Below are 24,640 nucleotides of genomic sequence, written 5' to 3'. Positions count from 1 at the left end.
GTGGAAAGATCATTGGTTTTTGAGGCCAAGGGCTGATATTAAAGTCTAGGCTCTGCCAATTACTACTTGCATGATCCTGGACAAGTTATTTCACTTATCTGAACTTCGGTTTTCTCATCATGAAACTACTACCACCACTGTGACCACTTCTTCCCTTAAATCCCTGGTGTAGATAGCCTAGGATCTTGATTGAACCCAAGGACTCCAGGAATAGCTGCACCATCCAGACCACTGACCCTGCTTCCAGTCTATCCTCACAGCTATCATAGATGGGTACAGCCCTTGTAGAAGAGTCTACTTTCCTCATCACCACTTACAACTACTGCTTACCAGCTGTCCTTGGCTGGCAGAGAAGCCAAAGAGCTCTGAAGAGGATGGTATTAATTTTTTATTTCTATAACAGTATAACCTAGCAACTCCAGGCACATACAACTAGAAGTTCAGCAACTTAGTGGATAGAATTCTCTTTTATGTTGGCTATGGGGGGCCAGGGTAGAAGTGAATTCTTTTCTTTGGGGATCACTATGAATCTTCAGGGCTGTTTGGTAGCCTCAAATCATAGCCACTGATGACCTGGAAAAGAAAGTTCTTGCCAACTAAGTCCTCAATTCTGTCAAGTAGCTCAAAATCCCAAACATAAGGTCAATGAAATGACATTAAAGAAAATGCATCAAAATCTTTTTTGCCCCTGTACCCTAAGGAACACTGGGCCTTTCCAATGCAGTTTGCAGATGGAACCATCTGTATGTGTTTTCCTTCCCTATTAGAGTATGAGCTCCTTGAGAGCAGGGACTATCACATATTTATATCTCTGGGGCTTAGCACAGTACTTTCCACATAGCATTTAATAAGTGCTTTTTATCAATTAATTGATTTCATGAAGGGGGTGCTGGTGCCTGGCACATATTAAGCAGTTAAGAAATGTTGATTGTATTCTCTCATATCTCAAGTCTCTCCTATAGAGCTTTTTTTTACCTTTGAATCTATCCTTTTCTTTTGGGATTTTCCAATAGGACACACGGCCTATTCTTAATTCATGGTTAAAGGTAATCAGAGAACTTGTGTCTCACTGTAAAGTTTGAATTGCTTATCAAAGTGCATTCCAAGTACTTTTTGAATCAGGAAATTCATCTAAAACTTTTCTTTTATATATTCAGCTAGGTTCCTAATTAGTGGACCTTATTAAATTAGATGCATCACTTCATACCAATGTTTATAGTGATTAATCCTCTGAAGTGGTCACATGTTTTGGATCTGAACTATTTGAAGTTATGATTATGTAAAATATGGTAATTGGTACCAGCTCAGTGGAAATATGCAGTGCAGATTTGAATAATGTGATCCCTTCAGGAAGGATTCTTTATGGGACCTACCTATACAGCAAATTCACCACTCTATCATACTAGTAGCTAGCAAGGAATCCAAATTATAATGTTCCATATTAGGTACTATGTAGATTCTAATTTAAAGTGACTTAAATAAATCCTCCTTTTCTTATCCTTCCTCCTCCCTCAATAATCAAGCAAGAAAACAAATTTCAAAAGTAAACCAGAACAAAGAACCTAGAATTGTACAATGCACCTTTAGAATGTGGCTAGTTAGGGCAACATTAATGAGACTTGTTTTATGCCAGATGAAATAAAAAACTTAATGTGTGAGTAGCAAACCCAGCTCTATTGCTGACTCACAATGAGCAGTCTACTGCCCTTAGTCTCTGTTCCTCTTTGTGTCGTGATTTATCCATGTCTGAAAGAGGAATCGTAGCCCTTACTTCCTTATATCTCATAGTGGGTAGGAGGCTGAGCTTACTCATCCATGGCTTCTAGTGGCTGGTGGAATTAAAAACAATCTCCAAACCCAGTTATCATGGAATAGAATTTTTGAATGGAATAAAAACAACAGCTGGTGTTGTTGGATTTTACCCTTTAGTCACCTACTAATATCCATTTGAAAGTCCTGCAAGATTCTTTTCTGGTCCTGACTCAATGCAGTTAGTGCCTGAAACATAAAGATGAGAAGGTCAGGCTTGGACTTTAAATCTCATTAATCTTTTTGGAAATCACATTGGGAATTCTGTTTTACAATCCAAATTCTATGAGGACCATCTTGGAATTGGAGGGATGTCATCTGTCAGCTCTTTGGGCCTCCTACCTGAAAAAGGATGGTGACCACGTTTCTCTGGAATGCTACTAGTGAAAAGGAGTTAAGTTCCTCAAGGATTAGGCAATTAACTTTTGGGGGCTCCTCCAATTATTAGAAAATTCCTTATTTCTAGATAAAATCTGGTTTCCTAAAAATTTCTGCCCCTGGTACTAGTTTTGCTTTCTAGAACAATTTTTTTCCAATCCCTTTTCCAGATGACAGTCCTTCAAGCTATGTGAAGACAACCATGGACCTAATACATTTTCTCTTGTTCATGTTGAGTATTCATAGTTCCTTTAACTGTTTCTTATATGACATGGTTTAGAGAGTTTTGCTATCCTGATGTCTCCACTAGGAGCTAAACTCTGTTTTTACAATATCTTTCTTAAAAAAAATTAGACCTTGGCATAGTGCTGAAGTTATGATTGAACCAGCACAGAACACATTGGGACTATTTCTTACTCTGTAAACAATAGTTTTTTTTAAATTCAGCCCAAGATTAAATATATACAAGGTGTTCCCAAAGAATTAGAGTAGTTTTAAGGGGGAAGGGAATAAGCATTTTATAATACGTACTTTGTGCCAGGCAGTCTGTTAAGTGTTTCAGAAATATTAGTTCATTTGATCCTCATAATTACACTTTGAGGTAGGTGCTGTTATTATCCCCATTTTATAGTTGAAGAAACTGAGGTAAACAGAAGTTAGGTGACTTGCCCAGGATCACACACCTAGTAAATGTCTGAGGCTTTCTGATTCCAGGTCCAGTTTTAAGTTAAGCCTGCATTTTGTCTGAAAGACATGTCGCATTGTTGACTCATGTTGAACTTCCTCATTTTATGTAGCACTGTTGTTTACCAGAGGTATCTAGTACTGTGGAAAAACCTTTGGAAGTAGGAAAGGTAGTTTTGAGGGTTATTGTGAGGAAAATGTTTTAAAATGCCATTTGTTTTTCCACCAATTATTGGAGGAAATTCCCTACCACTCTTCCTCCCTCCCTCTCCACTTTCCATTTAACTGATGTTTATAACAGAATAACTAAGAAATTAAAAGACCAATATTGAGTGAGTATTTCTATCAATGTGTATAAAACATCATGTCCTAGTATTTTCCTGCCATTCTGCTATCAGAGGGAAGGTATGTTTTATTTTTTGTTCTTTGGGACCATTACTGATTTTTTAGTTACTTAGAACTTGACTGAACAAAGTGTTTTCTAAAATTTAAAGGATCAAAGGAGTACAACATTACCAGGCTTCAATTTATATAATAAATAAGATAAGGGGAATAGATCAGATAAGCAGGAAACAAAAGTAATTAATAACTGTAGTCTAATGTTCTTTAACCCAAGAACATATATTACAAAGGGTTAGACTACCCCTTTTACAAGAAATGCTGGGAAAAACCAAGAATTAGTTGGGCAGCTATTATGATCAGACAATTATCTTGCATAATATGCCACAAGAAGCTTAGGATGGATATAAAATCAGCATATAAAAGATCACATGATTAAAAAAATAAAAAAGACTTAGTTCATAACTGTGGCTAAGGAGAGAATGCTTAGCCAAACAAAAGCTAGATGATATTTAATATAAAGAATGACATAGACAATAGGAGAAACTTAAAAAAAAACACCTAAAACTTCCTACATTGATATTATCATCTTCATTTTGCAGTTGAGGAAACTGAGGCATATGGCAGTCAAGTGACTTGCCTGGGGTCACATAACTAGTAAATATCTGAATCTAGATTTAAACTCACTGCTGCTGACTCCTGGCTCAGTGCTCTATCCCCTGTGACACCTAAGTTCCTCTCGGATAATATATTGTATGCATAGTCAGCTATGGCTTCTGTTTTGGATGTTTTTGCTTAGTTTTTTTTCTGATTATAAAGGACAACTCAGAGAAATAAATGGAAATACCCCATGTTCTAAAAATATACAGGGGAAGTCAGTCCAGGTGAGATGGGAAATTCTCAAGGATGTAATTCTGAAGACACCAAAGGGGAACAGTTCTGCTGAAGAAGAAAAAATGAAGGGGAGTTGTCTAATGAGACTCAAGTGGGTTTAAAGGGAACTCATTGATATAGATTTGAAAACATATATTAAAAATTCATCAAGGACAACATTAGATATGTGTGAATGCCCAAATATGGTATGGTACTGTAAAAAAGCAGGAGTGCTAAAGCTCTGAATGAGCAGAGGCTTCCAATGAATGGCACGTTTAACAAAAAAAAAACAAAAACATTTTAGGGGCAGTTAGGTGGAGCAGTGGATAGAGCACTGGCCCTGGAATCAGGAGTACCTGAGTTCAAATCTGGCCTCAGACACTTGACACTTAGTAGCTGTGTGACCCTGGGCAAGTCACTTAACCCCAATTGCCTCACCAAAAAAAAAAAAAGTATTTTAGACGCTCTTCAAAAAGCTACATTGGGAAAACAAATCAAAGGAGTGTGAGACTGCCATGAGGTCTTGGAAGGTAGATAGATGGGCTAATGATTACTGGCACCAGAGAGAAGGTGAAGTCATTCAGCTACTACTTTTATTTTGTTTTGTTTTGTTTTGGGGTGAGGAAATTGGGGTTAAGTGACTTGCCCAGGGTCACATAGCTAGTACGTGTCAAGTGTCTGAGGCCGGATTTGAAATCGGGTCTTCCTGAATCCAGGGCCGGTGCTCTATCCACTGCACCACCTAGCTGCCCCATTAGCTACTACTTAATTTTTTTTTTCTGTCTAGTGGCAGGATGGGGGGAGGGAAGAAAAAAAGGAAAGAAAAAAGTTACATGATGATTTACTATTTATTTAAAAGAAAAATCAAGTACATAATAGACTTGCAGTTTCATGTACAATCATCTTTTTTTTCTGCATTACTATGTTATGAAAATGCTTGTTTTATTTCTTATGTTTGGAATAAAATAAAATAAGAAAGGACATATATTGAGGCAATGGAATGTTACCTTAGAGGAGAAAGTACAAGTGACTGGAAGGGTTAGAAAAAGCATCCTGCAGAAGGTAATTTTTGAGGTAAGCCAGAGACTGTAAAATGTGGAGGTGAGGGAGAATAGCTATGGAGCTAGCAAAAACAGAGATAGGAAAGAACATCTTGTGTGGGGAATAACAAGTAGCTGTACTGGGCTGGACCATAGAGGAGGAGAGTGAATGATGTATAAGAAGACTGGAAAGATGGAAATGGACCAAATTGTGAAGAGCTTTAAATGACAACTGAATTTATATTCCATCCTGGAGATAATAAGGCAGCCACTGGAGATTTTTGAATATGGGGGTGACATGGTCTCACCTATGCTTTAAGAAAATCACTTTGAGGGGCAGCTAGGTGGCGCAGTGGATAGAGCACCGGCCCTGGAGTCAGGAGGACCTGAGTTCAAATCTGGTCTCAGACACTTAACACTTACTAGCTGTGTGACCCTGGGCAAGTCACTTAACCCCAATTGCCTCACTAAAAAAAAAAAAGAAAAAAGAAAAAAGAAAATCACTTTGGCAGCTTTGTGGAGGATGGATTAGAGTAAGGAGAGGCGAGTAAGGGAGACCAATTAAGAGGCTGGCTTAGGTTAGAGGTGAAAATTGCCTGAACTAGAGTGGAAGATGTGTGAGTGGTGAGAAAGGGAACATGTGCAAGAGATGACATAGAGGTAGAAATGGTGAGATCTGGCAGCTGATGGACTATGTGGCCTGAGTGAAAAGGAGGAGTTGAAGGTGATACCAAATTGGGAAACCTGAGTGATGAGGAGGATGGAAGTCCCCTCATCAGTAATAGGGAAATTTGGAAGAGGGATGGGGGTGAGAAAGAAAGTTAATGAAGTTTATTTGAACATTTTGAGTTTGAGAAGCTTGTGAAATATCTAATAGAAATGTCCAATAGGCAATTGGTGATATGGGACAGGGAGACTAGGAACAGGGATGTAGATATGGGAATTATACACCCAGAGATGATAATTGTACCTATGGGAGTTGATGAAATCACTAAGTGAGAGAAAATAGAGACATTTGAGGGTTAGATATAGAGCCTAGAGTGTGTGACAAATGAAAAATCCCAAGAGACAGAGTTTCTGGGTAATCAATAATTAATTTATTAATTAGGTTATCCTGGCAATCAATAAACTGATGGTCAGTGGTTTCTCTCAGTAAACAAAGACAAAAACATGTAGAGCCTGAAAACCTTAAATATTTTTAAATTTTTTTTGTTTTCGGGGCAATGAGGATTAAGTGTCTTGCCCAGGATCACACAGCTAGTAAGTGTCAAGTGTTTGAGGCTGGATTTGAACTCAGGTCTTCCTGAATCCAGGGCTGGTGCTTTATCCACTGTACCACCTAGCTGCCCCCTTGCCTTAAATATTTTTTGAAAAGGAATTCCCATGACAAGTGAAAATCAACTTTGATTAGTGGACATTTCATGAGGAGGTGGGCTGGAAGTCTTCAGCTCCTCCTGCTGAGAACATAACTTGATCATGAGACTCAGCCACCTCCAGCAATCTGGACAGGGGACTCCATCTCCATCCAGACTGCTCTGGTTGCTTTTCTCCTTCATGAGCTTGGTTACCCTAAACTCATGGTCTTTGCCCTCCCTCCCCCTGGTAAGAACTTGCTTAAACTGGATTCTGTTTATATTCTAAAGTAAGGTCTCCTAGTTGGATGGGGGTCCCACCCAAGACTGAAGAACATGTACTTCGATGGCTAGGACAGTCTCATCAACCAGTCATATCCTTCAGTGACTGATTTTTTTTTTTGCAGGAGCTGGACCTTAAATGAGGAAATAAAGGAGAAAGCCTGGATCCCAAATTAATATTTGGTTATTAATAAAAGAGTAAAATAATTTCTCTAAAGTGTCACCTTTATTTGGTGGGCATGACATGGATGAAGATCCAGCAAGAGAAACTGAGATTGAGATGTCTATAATTCTGAGGTGCTATGTGTTAGGCCTACAGAAGAAACCTATGGGAAACAGGAGAGTCATCCTTGAGTATCTGAGCAGCTATCACATGGAGAAGGTATTAGATTTGTTCTGCCTGGTCCCAAAGTGCAGAACTAATAGCAACAGGCAGAAAGAGTAGAGAGGCAGAATTCAGATTAATGTAAGCAAACAGCTTCTCACAGTAAGTTATCTAAAAGCAGAATTGGTTGTCTTGGGAGGGAATATATCTTTCCTAACTGGAGGTCTTCAAGAAAAGACTGAATGACTTCCTGTCAGGTATGTCACAGAGGGAAGTTTTATTCAGGTATGATTTGGACCAGGTGCCTTCTGACACCCCTTCCAGTTTTGAGATTTGGACACTCAGAGGTCACTGTGATGTAAAGGTGACTATGGGTTCTCAGAAGCCAGGCCAGTAGTGAGCATGCTCTAGTAGGAACCACCAAGACAGGAAGGTTTTGAGTCTGGTCTCCTATGGGAGGACTAGCCTAATTAACTTTTGAGATGTTCCTCCCCAGAGGGCTGCCCACTATATATCTCTTATGTCTGTGCTTTTATGCAGGTGACCTCATGTCTTCAGTGCACTTTCTTTTCTATTCTCTCTTTTGGATGCCTTAACTTCCTTTAAAACTCAGCATAGGCGACATCTTCTACAGGAGGCCTTTCCTGATTGCTTGTGTGAGTATTCTCTTCCTTTTGAAATTATTTTGCTTTTGCTCATCTGTGTGCATTGCATCCCTCAAGTAGAATGTAAATTTCTTGAATATAGGAATTATTTAAGCTGTTAGCTCTGTATCCTCAGGGTTTTCACATAATAGGTGCTTATTGATTAACAATGTATGGAAGGGAGTGAGTTGGATTGGTAAAGAAAGGACCAGAACCCATGAAAATAAGGATCCTTGAGACACTGAAATATTTTAGAATCCAGGATTTTACATTTTTCAAGTGTAAAACTGCTATAGAATCACAGGATCTTGGGATTGTAAGAGACACCAGAGGTAACAGAGTTTTAAAAAATCATTAATCCCACTGATAGCATCCTTGAAAATTGGTTATTTAGCCTCTACCTGAAAATTCAATGATGGAGAATTCACTACCTCTGAGGCAGCCTGCACCTATTTTAGACAGATGTACTTGTTCCATTATATGTATTATTATATTTATTCCATCATTTTAGCCTGTCAGTACTGTACTGGACACTAATTTTGTCATGTAACATAGTTTTCTGTTCCATCTAGCTTTTTTATTCGAAAATTTGATAAAGATTTTGACAGTGTTTTCATCCAAACCGTAAGAATCATAAAGGGTGTAAGATTCAAGGCTGTATGGGGTTTTAGAAATAATCTGGTCCAATTGCCTCATTTTCAAGATGAGCATATTGAAGCTCAGGATAGTTAAACAATTCTTCAAGGTTATATAACTGGTGAGTAGAAGAGCTGGCATTTGAATCCAGGTACATTGATTACAGATTCAAGTACTCTTTCCTCTACACTGATAAAACCAATGAGCAGGACAGAATGGAGGACAGAATGTGCTGATAGAGGCCTCCTTCCAGGTTGACCTCAATGCATTAATCAAGGTGCTATGAGTATAGCCATTCAACCAACTGTAAAAAAACCTCTATCATCATCCAGTGCATTTGTTTCCATTTGCCCTCCCCCAAGACTATCTTTTCAACTTCATTGGACATTACTCCCCCTCCTGAACTCTGTGATCCAGCCAAACTAGCCGTCTCCAGCTTCTTTGAACAGTACATTCCAGATCCCACATTTGTAACTTTGCACTATTGTCTGGAATGCATTCATGCCTCACCTCTATCTTCCATAATCCCTTTCTTCCTTCTGAATATGGCTCCCATACCAGTTTCTTCATGAACCCTTTCTGTTGTCCTCCAGATGGTGCTCTCCATCTCACATTGAATACTTCGTAGGTGACAATTTTGTATTGACTTGTGTTTATCCCCTTTATATTTATTCTGTGTATACTTTTGTTTGATATTGTATTCCCTTTAGATTATGAGCTCCTTATGAATAAGGATAAATTCCGTCTTTGTATTTATATACTCAGGCATATAGTCAGCATGTAATTCATATTCTAATTGTTGAGAGGCTCTGTTAAATGTCTGGTGGAAATACAGATATACTGTACCAATGGCATTTTCCTGAACTACCAGGTTAACAAGTCTACCAAAAAAGAATCATATTAGTCTGTTGGTCAGTCATGTCTTACTCTTCATGACCCTGTTAGGGGTTTTCTTGGCAAATAAACTGGAGTGGTTTGCCATTTCCTTTTTCAGCTCATTTTTACAGATGGGGAACTGAGCCAAACAGTGTTAAGTGACTTGCCCAGCTTTTGACAGGTAGTAAGTGTCTGATGCTGGATTTGGACTCAAAGATGAGTCTTCCTGATTGCAGGTCCAGTGTTTTATCCACTGTGCCACCTAGATGCCTTTCACATTGATTTATTTCTCATGTGGCTTCTTGGTGATTAATCCTTTCCCTTTTAATTTCTCATAAGACATCTGTTTGATAATTGGTTGGAGAACATTTACAGATATTGTCAAGATTCACTAGTCTATAATTTGCAAAATTCATCTTCCTTCCATTTTTTGAAATTTGAATAGTGAAGAAATGAAGAAATAGATGATTTCAAAGAGACATAGAAAGACTTGGATGAAATGATGAAGAACTGAATAGAGTGGAGCAAGGAAAACCAGGGGAACAATTTAGAAAGTAACAACACTATAAATCAACTCTGAAAGTTGTAGGAATTATGATCAATGCAACGAGTATACACGATTAAAGAGAATCAGAGAGAAAGCATACTATCAACCTCCTGACAAAGAGGTGATGGGTTCCAGATATAAGACATATTTTTGAATAGGACTAATGAGGGAATTTATTTTGCTTTACTAGGCATATCTATTGCAAAGAATGTGTTTTTCCTGCACAAGGGTGGGAAGGAAAGAAAATACATATTTATTAATTAAAAAAAACCTTTGGGGCAGCTAGATGGCGCAGTGGATAGAGCACTGGCACTGGAGTCAGGAGTACCTGAGTTCAAATCCGGCCTCAGACACTTACTTAACCAGTTGTGTGACCCTGGGCAAGTCACTTAACCCCAATTGCCTCACTAAAACAAACAAACCAACCAACCAACCAACCAAAAAAACCCTTTGATTAAAGAAATTATAAACTTTAAATAAAAAAGACCACCAGAACTATATTTTTCCATTTCTAGTTTTTCAGAACATCTTTTGTTCTCCACAATCTAGCAGCAAAGCCATAAATAGGGATTCTGACACTTAGGAAAATTTAATTGAGGTGGAGAGAAGAGAACTAGGGAGTGTCTGGTAGATGGTCCAGGTAAACCAGCAAGTGAAATTGTCAGACAGTGTGATGACCATAGGACACTGGGGCTGGGCAGCCTGGTGCCAAGCAGGGAAGTGGGGTCAGTTACATGATTCAGCAGTTACTATAGATGGGAGAGTCAGGGAAGAAACATACCTTCTTTATGCTAGTTTCAGTTCTGTGCCTCAGTGATTACCAAAAACAGTTCAGTGACTGAGTCTTCAAGTTCTTTCAGCATTCTGTGCAAGTATTTAACTGGGGACATAAATTTATTTAAAATAATCTGTTGCATGGTGTGATGATCATCTGTGATAGACTTAGCTCTTCTCAACAATACAATGATCCAAGGCAATTACAAAAGACTAATGATGGGAAATGCTCTTCACATCCAGAAAAAGAACAATGGAGTCTGAATGCAGATCTAAGCACACTATTTTCACTTTATTTGTTGTTGTTTTTTTCTTGTGTTTTTTCCCTTTTGTTCTGATTGTTCTTTTACATGATTAATATGGAAATGTGTTTAACATGATTGTACGTATATAACCTATATCAGATTACTTGCCATCTTGGGGAGCGGGGAGAGAAGGAAGGAAAGGGAGGGAGAAAAGTTTGGAACTCAGAATCTTACAAAAATGAAGGTTGAGGGGCAGCTAGGAGGCACAGTGGATAGAATGCTGGCCCTGGATTCAGGAGGACCTGAGTTCAAATCCAGCCTCAGACACTTGCCACTTACTAACTGTGTGACCCTGGGTAAGTCACTTAACCTTCATTGCCCTGCCCCAAAACATAATGAATGCTGATAGCTTTCTTTACATGTAATTGAAAAAAAAACCAAAATATTGTTAAGGAAAAAATAAAATTAAAAAGTAAAATTAAAATAGTTTGTTGCTCTCTTACTATCTTCTCACCTAGCTTGACTTCCAGTTTGTTCTTACTCATGTTTGTTCTGCCCTACACATTTTAAGATCATCTTCTTCTTCTTCTTTTTTTTTTTGGTGGGGCAATTGGGGTTAAGTGACTTGCCCAGGGTCACACAGCTAGTAAGTGTTAAGTGTCTGAGGCCACATTTGAACTCAAGTCCTCCTGAGTCCAAGGCCAGTACTCTATCCATTGAGCCACCTAGCTGCCCCATAAGATCATCCTCTTTGATAGAAAAGAGAAGATAAAGTGGAGCCAGGTAGTTTCTTTTTCTGTTATATCCCCAAGAAGTGAGTTAATCCTTTTCTTGTCTCATTCTTCTTATTCCAAACATACAGCTGGACAAGCATTTGTTAATGCCCACTGTGTGCACAGAGATGTTCTAGGTGCTGGGATATATGAAAAAATGAACTAGTCTCTGTTCTAGTGGCTTATTTTTCTTTGGGTGATTATATATATATATATATGTATATATATGTATATATATATACATATACACATGCATATGTGTAAACATAAAATATATAAATATAAAACACATGTGTATATACATATACATATATATGATACATGCATATAAATAAACAAACTTTCAGTAAAATTGAGATGAAGATATCACTGTCAATTGCACAGATCAGGGAATAATAACCATTACCACCACCACGACCACTGTCGTCATCATCATCATTGCCAGTAAGTTTATAGAACTTTAAAGTTTGCAAATCATTTTATGTATGTTATTTCATTTGGAAGGTTTCACAAATGAGATGGCGCCTGAGCTGAGCCTTGAAAAGAAGTTAGGGATCCTGAGATTCAGAGATGAAGAAGGAGGGCATTCTGAGCACAAGGGATGCTTGTGCAAAGGTTCTTTACCTAGGATATGTAATGTTGACCTCAGGTAGTCCCTAATGTTCGTTTGCCTGGAATATCAAATGAATGAAAGGGAGCAATATGAAATAAGAGTAGTGGGATAGTCTGGAGCCAGATCGTGCAGGACTTACAATGCTAGGTTGTGGAGGTTTCATTTATCCTAGTTGTTGTTTGGTCATTTTTCAGTCATGTCAGACTCTTCATGGTTCCATTTGGAGTTTTCTTGGCAAAGATACTGGAGTGGCTTTCCATTTCTTTCTCTAGTTCATTTTACAGATGAGGAACCTGAGGCAAACAGTGTTAAGTGATTTGCCCAGGGTCACATGTCTAGTAAGTGTCTGAGGCCAGATTTGAACCCAGGAAGACTAGTCTTCTTGACTCCAGGCCTGGAACACTATCCACGGTGCCACCTAGTTCCCTTTCAATAGAAAAGTACCCAAGGCTTTTGATCAGGGTAGGGGCATGGCCAACCATATTATTGGAAGATTACTTTGGCAACTGTGAGGAAGATGGATTGGAGAGAGCAGAGACTTGAGGCTGAGAGTAATTAGAGGGCTATTTCAATAGTCCAAGTGAAAATTAATGAAGGACATAAGCCAGTGTGTTGGGTACATGAGGTGAGAAATGGGGACAGTTACAAGATATTATTAGGGCAAAAAAAGGTCAGTTCTTTTTTTTTTTTAAATAAGCTTCAGATCATTTTGAACTTTAGCTTTCCTCAATCTATTTTTACTTGTCCATACCACTTTTTTTGTATTTATCTTTGATTGTATCCCTTTCCTTAGATTCCCTTTTAAATTCTGAGCCCTGTGAAGTTACAGACATTTCTTTAAATGCTTTCCTTTTTCTGCTGCATTGGTATCTTTTGTTATTGCAGTATTGGCAATTCCTTTCTCAGACTCCCATTCATTATTAAATTAACTTTGATTTTTGGTATCTCAGGTTTTGGGGTCATACCTATCATATTTCTAAAGTTTTTTGAAAGCTATGTTGTTAAGAGAAGAAAATAAGATAGAGATAAAGAATAGACCAATGGTTTCATTGGCATAGGGAATTTCCAGGTGAGGACATTTTCTTTACCAGTACAGCTTGGCACCTTCTCTGCAATGAATAGATTTAGGGTTCTTCAGGGCACTGAGAGGCTGTGACTTGCTCAGGGTGATGCAGTCTATATATATATGAGATGGATTGTGAACCTAGGTCTTTCTGGCTCCAGGGGCAGCTTTCTATCTGCTATACCATGCTACCTTTTGTAAAATGAGATGTGTGAAAAATTCTTTATAACTGTAAAATAATAGCTATCTGAATGGATACTATTATTCATTCACAAGCACACACATTTCATTTCAAAGGCTTGTCAACACAGTTTTATAAATGTTTTATGCCTGCCCACCTATGCCGTTTTCCGTTGTTCCATTTCATTTTTTGCAGAAGTGAAAATTATCTTCTTAGCAATAGCATCTGTCTAGCTACTTAATTTCTTAGCAACATTGTTTAGAGGCATAACAAGGGTATGGACACTTAGTGTCCATGGGCTATAATCCTTAATCCTTGATACCCTTTTTTGTGTTATAGGTTGATGGGTCAGAAGAGGGGATGAAACGTTTGTTCATAAGACCTGGATGGGATGTCTGCCTAAATGAAGTAAAGCATCAGCATCTCTTTATGTTGTTCTTTTCATCAGCTAGTGTCTCTCTAAAACTAACCTTGTTTTAAAAATGATTTAAAAAATACCTTGCATCCAGAAAAAGAACTGATAAATGGAAGTATGTGTAGAATAATTTACAAACATACATATATATGTACATATGCATATATATGTACTGTGATAAAAAAAAATGAAAGTTTTTTAACAGTCGGTTAGGATAACTGAAAGACGCCAGTTTTTTAAGGACCACCCTTTAGGGGAGGAGACCAATGGCATGAGCTACGCACACCAGTCTGCCTGCTGCGCACTCGACTTCTGGGGTGCGAGCTTAAAAGGCAAGGAGAGAACGGAAGTGGGAGCTTTTTCCTGCTCTGCTGGTCTCCTGACTGTGCTGCACAGACTGATGCTGACGGGAGTTTGACTCAGCCCGGCTCGCAGTTAGCAGCAGCATGCCTCATACAATGGAATGTAAGCTCCTTCAGGGCAGGGACTATTTCCTTAGTCTTGATTTTCTCATTAAAAAATACCAGCACATGGAGTCTTCCTAAATTCCCTGACTCTATGAAGGAGATCCTAAATTTTATTTTTTTAAGGTAGTTTTTGTGGAATTTCTTCTATAGTTACATAAATAGTTTTTATAATCTGCTTTTGCAATTTAACAATTTTACAGAGGGCATAACTGAAATACAGATACATTGACTAAGTGCCCAAGTTTTCACAAAGTTAATCAGTGGCAGAGCTTTAATGGGTCAGTCCATATATACTCAATTAGATTTTGCTTCTACCCTTCTTGTTTCCAGTCTCTCTTCTACTCTAAACCATCTTTTCTTCTTTTTGCTAAACTCATCATCTTTATACACAGAGCTGGTCATGTAATTTCTCTGCTCAAAAGACTTACAGGCTTCTTATTGCTTACTCAAATTCCTTGGCCTGGATTTGAGGCACTCCAAAATATACTACCATATCTTTCCAGTGTTATCTCATACTAATTCTCCTCCGTGTATTTTACATCACATCCAAATTGGATTAATTGCTATCTCCTATATATGCTTTTTCCATTTCCTCTTCTGTGTTTTTTTTCACATTCTCCCCAATAATGGAATTCTGTTACCTCTTTCTGTTGAAATCCTACCCAACCTTTAATCCTACCTATTAGTTCAAATGCAATCTGCTGTTGTGGGAAAAAAAGATTAAATTTGGATTCAGAGGACCTCAGTTTGAATTCTGGATCTGCCATTTACTGCCTCTCAGAACCTCAAGTAAGTGTTAAGTGTCTGAGGCTGGATTTGAACTCAGGTCCTCCTGACTCCAGGGCTGGTGCTCTATCCACTGTGCCACCTAGCTGCCCTGAGTTTCCTCATTTTTAAAATGAAAGGACTGGAATTTCTGAAGTCCTTTGAAGCTTGAAAATTCTTTGATCCTAAATGTTATCTCCTTCATGAATTTTTTTCCTGATACCTCCAGTTTGTAATGCTCCTTTCTGTCCCAGGACTCTTAGAGTACTTCTTTTATGCATTTTCCAAACTTTGATTTGTATTATATAGTTATTTGCATATGTAACATGGACTGCTACTAGAGTAAAAACCCCATGAGGTCAAAAACTGTGTCTTGCTAAACTTGAGAACTCACCAAATGCCATACACAGTGTTCTGCATGTAATAGGTGCTTAATAAATGTTGGCTGGCTGGCTGGAGATAGATATCAACATCTTTCTTGAAACATATGTTACATAATCAAGATTACAAGGGAAGTAGAAAACTAGGAAAGAATTTTGGAAACAAATATCTCTGATACTATGCCTGAAGGGCTATGGGACTGTGCATACCCTTTGACCCAGTAACACCACTACTAGGTCTATATCCCAAAGAGGTCATAAAAAAGGGAAAAGGACCAACATATAAAAAATATTTATAGCATCTCTCTTTGTAGTGGCAAAGAATTGGAAATCAAGGGAATGCCCATCAACTGGGGAATGGCTGAAGAAGTTGCGGTATATAAATATAATGGAATACTATTGTGCTGTAAGAAATGATGAGCAGGCAGATTTCAGAACAACCTGGAAAGACTTAAGTGGACTGATGCTGAGTGAAGTGAGAAGAACCAGGAGAACATTGTACACAGTAACAGCAACATTGTGTGATGATCAACTGTGAAAGACTTAGATCTTCTCAGTAATGTGATGATCCAAGACATTCCAAAGGACTCATGATGGAAAATATTCTCCACATCCAGAAAAAAAAGAACTGTGGATTTTGAATGCAGATTGAACCATACTATTTCTAGTTTTATTTTTATTTTTTCTTATTTGAAGTTTTCACCTTTTGTTCTGATTCTTATTCTACAACATGAGTAATGCAGAAATGTGTTTAATGATTGTACATATATAGCCTATATCAGATTGCTTTCTATCTTGGGGAGGGGAAGTGAAAGGAGGGAGGGAGAAAAATTTGGAACTAAAAATCTTATGAAAAGAAATGTTGAAAATTATCTTTACATGTAACTGGAAAATAATAAAATACTTTTATGATTTAATAAAAAAAATTACTACCCATGTGATCTTGGGCAAATCACTTAAATTCCCTTCATCTTCAGCTTCCTCATCTGCAACATGGTTTTTAGAATGTCCTGTCTACCTTACAGCATTGTTGTGAATCCAAAATGAGATAATGCTTATAAAATTCAATAAGCTTTTATGACCTAGTACATTCTATATGAGAATATAAGTATATTCTATACTAGTATGAGGGAGTATATTCTTGAGATAGCTATCATGCTTTAGTTCTGAGTTTGTACTATGTTGGGACTTTCAGGTCTGAGTTTTCTCTTCCTGGGTCTTTTATACTTTTCCTTCCCAAGCTAAACAATCACCTGGCAGAGTACTTAGGGAGAAGTGCCAATCCCAGAGCCACATCTAAAGAACAGTAAGAATGACTGCTAGTTGACAAGGATGCCATATTCCCCCTGGGGTGATGGAAGACAGGCATGAGTGATGGAAACAGACAATTTATTTTAGAGGTGGAAACTTACTTAGGAGAACATTTCCAATGACAATTTTGGAGTATAGAAAAAATGACTGCACCATAAGTTAGTTATCTCCAAAAAAAATAAAACTTTCTCTCTGGTTGTAACTCTTGTGTTGACCATTTTATGTTTTTAGTGGTGGTAAGGACCGGATTTTGGTGATTGCTTTGTGCATTTATGTCTGTACATCTCTCACCTTCTATGCTCAGATGGCACAGTGAATAAATTGCAGCACTGCATTATGACAGCAACAGAGTTTCATATTAGTCTGACATGATTGTAAGTAGGTTCCAAACAAAAGAACAATATATCAAGGGAATGGAAGATTTGGGGAAATATTGATATACTTCAAAACTTCAATGGACTGGTGATATTAGGGCAAGGACTCCTCTTACCAGTGTAGAACATGACCCTCTATGGTCCCTTTAGCACATAGTTTTCCTGATTTTCTCTTGCCCAACTTGGTGATTTCCTATAAAGGAAATCAGAAAATTAAAAGAGAACAAGAAATTAATAAAAATTATCCTAATAACACTACACTAGAAGTCAGGAGATCTGAACTCCAGAATGTGACCTCCCAAGTCACTTTAATTCTCTAGGCATCAGTTGTTTCCTATATAAAATAGGATAATTGGGTCAGATGATCTCTGAGGTCTCTTCCAGCATTGACATTCTAAGATTCCAGGTAAAATGTAATTATGTTTGAGGGAGAATAAAATGAATTCTTCCTGAAAATTTTCTATACTTTTAAATGTATATGAATGTAGCATTATGATATATGTCAACATGTCTAATATAATAACAATACTGTAGATTTGCATGGCCTTTTATAATTGAAAAAGCACTTTCATATAATCCTTATTTTAATCTTATACTATCACAATTGTAGTTGGCTCCCCTGCTCTATTTCTGCCTAATCTCAAATAAAAGTGGTCAAGTTATGGTATATGAGTGTGATGCAATACTACTGATTTGTAAGAAATGATGATGGGTATGGTATCAGAGAAGCCTGAGGAGACTTCTAGAAATGAATGCAGAGCAAAGTGAACCAAACCAGGAGAACAATATATATATATATATATATATATATATATATATATATATATATATATATCTCAACAGCAATATCATGAAGCTAATCAACTTAGAAAGACTTAACTTTGATCAACATAACAGTCAGCCACAATTCCAGAAGACTGCAGGATTTGAACTCAGGAAGATGAGTCTTCCTTATTCCAGGCCTAGAACTCTATCTACCGAGCTACCCAGCTACCCACTGTGCCATGTAGCTGCCCTTTACCATCACACCCTTGTCTAGAATCCAGTTCTTTTGACTTCTAGTCCAGAGCTCTTTCCATTGTACTGCATTTTCAATCAACCAATTAGCAAATACCTATTAAGTACTTATAATGTGATGGACACAATGAAAATCTTACCCCATGGTAAATCATTGAGTGAGAGTTGTCTTGAAATGAGGGACTACACAAAGAATGAATTGGGGGAAGCTAGGTGGTGCAGTGGATAAAGGACTGGCCTTGGATTCAGGAGGACCTGAGTTCAAATCCAGCTTCAGACACTTGACAGTAGCTGTGTGGCCCTGGGCAAGTCACTTAACCCTCATCACACTGAAAAAAGAAAGAAAGAAAGAAAGGAAGAAAGAAAGAAAGGAAGAAAGAAAGAAAGAAAGAAAGAAAGAAAGAAAGAAAGAAAGAAAGAAAGAAAAAAAGAAAGAAAGAAAGGAAGAAAGAAAGAAAGAAAGGAAGAAGAGAATGAATTGGACAAGGCATCACCACTCAATCAGCTCTGGAGGCTGATTGGGCTCGGGGGATAAGTGTGGGGATGGAGTTCTCATTGTTTTGAGTATTTGATTGTTTTGATGATTTAGATGTGTGCAAGTTCATTTGGCAGTCGTTGATGGTGAGATTTTTGTGTTTATCTCCTAAGCTTATTATTTTTCTTCCCATGTCTTCTCTTCTCCTACTGTTCTTTGTCACTGTCAACATTATGTAGCTACACACAAGACTGAATTTTCTGTTTCTCTCCATTGGGGGAAAATGAAATTGGGACATGAAGACAATGATGTGATTATAAATCTCAAGGCTCTTAAAGCCAGTAAATATGAAATGGAAGGTCTACATTAATTTCCAAAATCTATGGCTTATGGACTAGGGTATAAAATCTGCATAGGTATTACATCCCAGAATATACTCCTCATTAAAAAGTAGAGGGTGAAAGTATTCTTATAAAAATACAATGAAAAGTATTAGGGGTTCATGCATGAACATTTCTTTCCAAAGAGACCAAAATGTGTATGTGCAATAGCCACTTTGCATTCTCACATTTGCCATGAGACAAGATTATGTATCATGGTCCATACTTTTAAAAATTGAGGCATAGAATTATTTTAGAATATATCTAGCTATATCTAAATGTAATAATGCATAAAATTTACATTATGTATGTCATATATGTGTCTGTGTATATTATATCTATGTTTGATACATGTATAAAATATAATTATATATCACAAATAAAAAAGTAATAATAAAAAATTGAGGAATAGAGAAATTAGGTGACTTACTAAAGGCCACACAGCTGATTTTAGGGGGTAATATTCTCTCCATTGTGGCCAATTGTCTTTGCATTGGAAATTATTTTTACTTCTAGGAGAGTGAATACAATTCTTTTCTATGGTTGCCTCCTCCCTATTTCTCCCCATTTTCTGCCCTACCCACAATTCAAAACTATTCAAACAGTATATGATGAGATCAAGCTAAAAATCCTTACAGTTGATTATTTAAAAAAAAAATCTCTTCTCACTCCCCCAAGTCATGTTGCTATTTATTTTATCTATTATTTTTGATATATAGATGTATGAGCCAGTTTATCTGAAGCCAATAACTAGAGTTCGTCTTATATAACACATTTTACATGATGATGAGAATAAGAAGGTTCTAATCTCAAGCTAGGATCTATATTCCCTCTCATGGTCAATAGAACTAGGGGATTTTCCTCCTCCTGCTATCGCTTCATCCCAGCCGGCTGGTTTCCATGGTCTCAGAGATGATCTGCCAGATTCCAGATGAGTCAGAAGCCTGGCTTGTGATAGAAAATCTCCGCCCTGGGGCATAGTTTCCTGCCAGGGCTGCTGAGCCAAGGGGCCACTGTCTCCATTGTCTTGGGGAATGATTTTATGTCTTGTGAGCAGAGAGCTCTTTTGAATTTAGGCACACTCTCGTGTCATAGTTAGCTTTCCTTTAACACATTCACAATGTTGGGAATGGAGGCTTTGTCTCTGGCAAAGGGAATGGCCTGAGAGAAAGGGAATTGAGTGTGGCAGGTATTATCAGGCAGGTTCAAATAGTTCTGCCTGTGGCCATTCAGCTCTTTGGCTGTCAATAACTTCTTGGTTTCCTAATGGAACAAATCCTGAATATGCTTTTTAAATGTGGGAACAAATAGAGGCAACTGAGGGAATACCCAAACTTTCTCCCAAGGCAAAGATATCACGATAGGTAACATGTAGAAATAAACACATAAGGGGAGGTACCTGGGGAATTCCAGTCTGCTATTGGTTTGTTGATTTACTACATCAGAGGTCCTTTTCACTGCCTCTTTCCATCTTATTAGTTTTCTGTTATAGTAGCATTCTGGAATCAGTCTAGAAACACTAGAAGTTTTCTACTGTTCTATGTTCCTTTAAATATGGTCACCAAATATAGGATTATAGTAGGTTAGGAAGAGTTTGTCTCTCTGCCTTATGTATTATATAGATATTATTAAATATATATGTATTCCCAAACACATGTGTGTATATGTGTATATGTGTATATTTATATGTATAGGTTCACTTGTTTTATAGTTGTGTCTGCCTTTTCATGACCCCATTTAGGGTTTTCTCGGCAAAGATACTGGAGTGATTTGCCATTTCATTTTCCAGCTTATTTGACATATGAAGAAACTGAGGCAAACAGGGTTAAATGATTTACCCAAGGTCACACAGCTCTTATATGTCTGAGGCCAGATTTAAATTCAGGAAAATGGGTCTTTCTGATTCCAGGCCTGATGATCTATCTACTGTACCACCTAGCTGTACACTCCCTCACACACACACACACACACACACACACAGCTGTATCTCTCTCTATCATTCTATCTAATCTATATATCACATATCTGTGTATATATATATGCAGCTATATACACAGCATGTATATACACATATACATATGCATGTGTATATGTATGTGTGCATGTATTTACATGTGTCTATGTTTATGTGTGTAAGCATCCTTGCATGTAGGTATAAACACATATATCCTTGAGAACCACCTATAGATTTACTGTATCCACCCTTTCCATTTTTGTTTTCCAGAGTGTTGAGGAGATAGCCTTGTTTGCATAATTCAACCCAGTTACTAAAGAAGAAGAGAGATGGAATGACAAACTGAAAGAGGAAAGGAGTACTTTTCCAGATATCCAAAAGACTCAGTTGCCTGGGAAGATGGGTGTCCCAGCCCTTGCCTTCTTGTCCCTGAACCTTCTGTCATGTGTGGAGGCAGTGGCTAATCTTTCCTTTGTTACTAAATAAACACCGAGACAAAATGATGCCTCAGTCTTCTATATCCACTAAGCATCAAGAAACCAATTCTTTCACTGCCAGAACTCTAGCAGAGCCTCAGACACCATATCTGACCAGAAGCCAAGTGGAAAAGAGTATCTTTTGGGGGTATCCATTTGTTGGCTGTATGCCATCTTTCAGATGAAGGAAAGGAACTGGTATTGAGAATGTTTAATAAGGACCTGATTACCAGATACTTGATTTAGTCTCTGTTGTCCCTGCCCAGTATGTCCTAGGACTTGGTGAGTGAACAAGTTGATCCTCCTGTCCTAGCACAGATATGGTTCTCCCTCTTTTCAGGGCCCTGGTGGATGAGAGCCTGGTCTACTTGGTCTTTCATCATCAAACGGCCAACAAACTCCAGTTTTTCTTTTTCTAAATTCAGAGATTTAGTCACTATCTGCCAAGATAAAAAGCTCATTTTTTGGAACTCTTTTATTTTTATCTAGTTAAGCTCTATCCATTTCAATTCTTATCTTCTTCTACCTGTCTTTTCTTTAAAAAATTTTTTTTGGCGAGGCAGCAGTGGATAAAGCCCTGGCCCTGGATTCAGGAGGACCTGAGTTCAAATCTGGCCTCAGACACTTGACACTTACTAGCTATGTGACCTGGGCAAGTCACTTAACCCTCATTGCCGCCCCCCCCCATTTTTTTGGACATCTTTTGTTGTTATATCATTTAAATTTCTCCCAATGGCCTGTCCCTTTTCACTCTGCCTTGCAGAGAGTCATCCTATATAACAAAGAATATTTTTAAAGAAAAAAGAGAAAGAAGATGAAATAAAAATTATCAGAATAAGTCTATACATTGAAAAAGTCCAAAACTATATGTAATAATCCATATCCATGTACCTCCAGTTTCTGCAAAGTTATAGGGGATATGTCTTCTTATATTTCTTCTTTGGGATCATGTTTATTCTTTATAATTCTACAATGTTCCCTTTCAATTGTTTTGTCTCCCTTTCTTTTTCTGTTGGGCCTTCTGGGACCTCCTTTCTATTGATAAAAACATAAGAGAAAAAACAAATACAAAACTGCTACTTCATCCTAGACTTTTTCCTCCCATACTCTTTTTCTTTTGCAATCACAAAAATTTGTCCTCAACACCTGGACCTCTCAGTTCATCAGTCTTTAGAATTTAAATCTCAGTTACCTGGAGGGATATTTTGGATCTCTCCAGCACCCGGGACTGTGTCACATCTATGATACTGAATTTGGAAATTCTTCACTTTGATCATAATTTTTTTTCCCCTTCAATTTCTCAGTTGCCCTTCTTCCTCCCTCCATGTCTCTTTATTTTCTTAGTTCCTTTTACTTACTCTGCCATCACTTTTCTTATTTCATAGTCTTCACCCTATAGATAACTAATTTGGATACTTATCATTTTCTCTGAATTGATCAACAAATCAATCAAACTGGTATTTAATAAGTACTTACTACGTGCCACACACTAAATTAGGTGCTGGAGATACAAAGACAAAAATGAAATGCTTTGTGAATTTAACAGATGTGCTTTCTAGCAGGTGAAACATGTATGCATATTTAGTTTTATTGTTCAGTCATGTCTGTGGACTATTATGTCCATGGGATTTTCTTGACAAAGATACTGGAGTAGTTTGCCATTTCTTTCTCCAGTGGATTAAGACAAACAGAGGATAAGTGACTTGCCCAGAGTAACAAACTAAGTGTCTGAGGCTGGATTTGAACCCAGATCTCTCTGAATCCAGGCCCAGTTCTCTATCCACTGAACCATCTAGCTGCTTATGTAAACATCTAGGTAGGTACAAAACATAAACACAATAACTACAAAGTAATTTTGAGGGGGAGATATTAACAAGGGCATCTAAAAGGTATAAGTAGGGGGGAAAGTCCATGCAGAAGCATAGTACATTATTAACTATGGTTTGGGGAATATTTTCATCTACAAAAATGACTGGAACCTGGACTATCTAACTGTGAGGAACATCTCATGAGCTACATAAAACTATTGTCTTTTGGATCCTCGTAAGCCTGAGGACTTGTAAGGGAGCATGTGGTTACCATTAGGAGAGTCCTAGATGATGACATTCCCAGGTTCTACCAGAGTAAGAAAAATGAATCAGGTTACAGAGAGGTCCCTCATGTTAGTAGGGAACGTCTGACACAAGGATGATAATAGAATTTGCAGCAGGAAGGGAACTTAGAGATGATTTGATTCAGTGTTCTCCTTTTTACAGAAGAGAAATCTGAGGCTGAGAAAGTGGAAGTCTTTTTCCCAAGTACAGCCAGGTATTGAGTAATAGAATTGGAATTCATAGCTAGCTTCCCAGGCTCCAAATGGAGGACTACTTTTGGTCTGAAAGCATAGGTGTACTTCGTGGGAGAGTGGCCGGTGGTTGTCTAGTCCTCCAGCACTTTCACAGGCTCATTATTGCCGAGAGCAATTGTTCTTGACAATTCTCAATATAGACTAAAGGAGACCCACTGGTGTCAGGCAGTAGCTTCTATAACGGCTACAGATCTTCTAAGAGAGGAAGGAAAATATACTCCATTCATCCCTCTGACAGGCCCTTTTCCTTGGGTGCATGAGATGAGAGAATCATGAATAAATCAAGTTCTATTTCTTTTTCTGTCCCTGTTTTGAGAAGGATCCTTCTCTTTGCTTTCTCCATTACCTAATAATACAGTGATAGATGAAACCACATACAGCTCTCTGACATCTCCCAGAGGTGAAAAAAAGGAACCATGACAACACTTCCCAGGGACTGTATGTGATCGTGGAGCCAAGTGGGCAAATTCACATTCTTTACTTCTCATCCCTTTGGCTTGGCCCTTTCAGAGTTTTGTATCATGGTTTTAAGTGATATTCTCTGTTATGTGAACAAAAGGGTCCTCTAGAAGTGACTGACAAAAAGGGCTGCTCTCATTAAAGCCCTATTCAGATGAAACTAATTATCTTTAGTGAGCAAAGAGAGTTTGCAGTGGCCCTCCTAGAAGACTCTGTAGTGCCTTCCTAGGAAAATTTTTAATTGTTCAGCTCAATTCATTAATTTTTAAAAAAATTTAATCATCTTCTGTAAAACTCTTGAAATATAATCCACTTCAAAATGTTAGTTGGCCCATTCCTTCATTCTTTCCTAGTCCTTTCAAGCAGTCAATCAATCAAGAAACATT

General features: G+C 37.8%; 1 long non-coding RNA gene across 6 annotated transcripts in view; it reads left to right on the top strand.

Annotated features, from left to right (window-relative positions):
• LOC122749839 overlaps nt 1-21,472 on the top strand; it is an 82,506-nt gene extending 61,034 nt beyond the window's left edge. For 2 of the 6 annotated variants that reach the window (XR_006355708.1, XR_006355711.1), the window contains exon 4: nt 21,243-21,472. This is a non-coding gene — a long non-coding RNA (uncharacterized LOC122749839). Of the gene's footprint in view, nt 1-6,882; nt 7,140-7,622; nt 7,739-13,773; nt 13,843-15,775; nt 15,818-21,242 lie in introns of those variants that run through there. The other 4 variants (XR_006355710.1, XR_006355712.1, XR_006355709.1 and 1 more) reach the window with 4 other exon arrangements.
• The last annotated feature ends 3,168 nt before the right edge of the window (nt 21,473-24,640 follow it).

The sequence above is a fragment of the Dromiciops gliroides genome, chromosome 3, assembly GCF_019393635.1.
Source record: "Dromiciops gliroides isolate mDroGli1 chromosome 3, mDroGli1.pri, whole genome shotgun sequence".
In the NCBI taxonomy this organism is placed as follows: Eukaryota; Metazoa; Chordata; class Mammalia; order Microbiotheria; family Microbiotheriidae; genus Dromiciops; species Dromiciops gliroides.
This window is presented reverse-complemented; position numbering and strand designations above follow the sequence as displayed.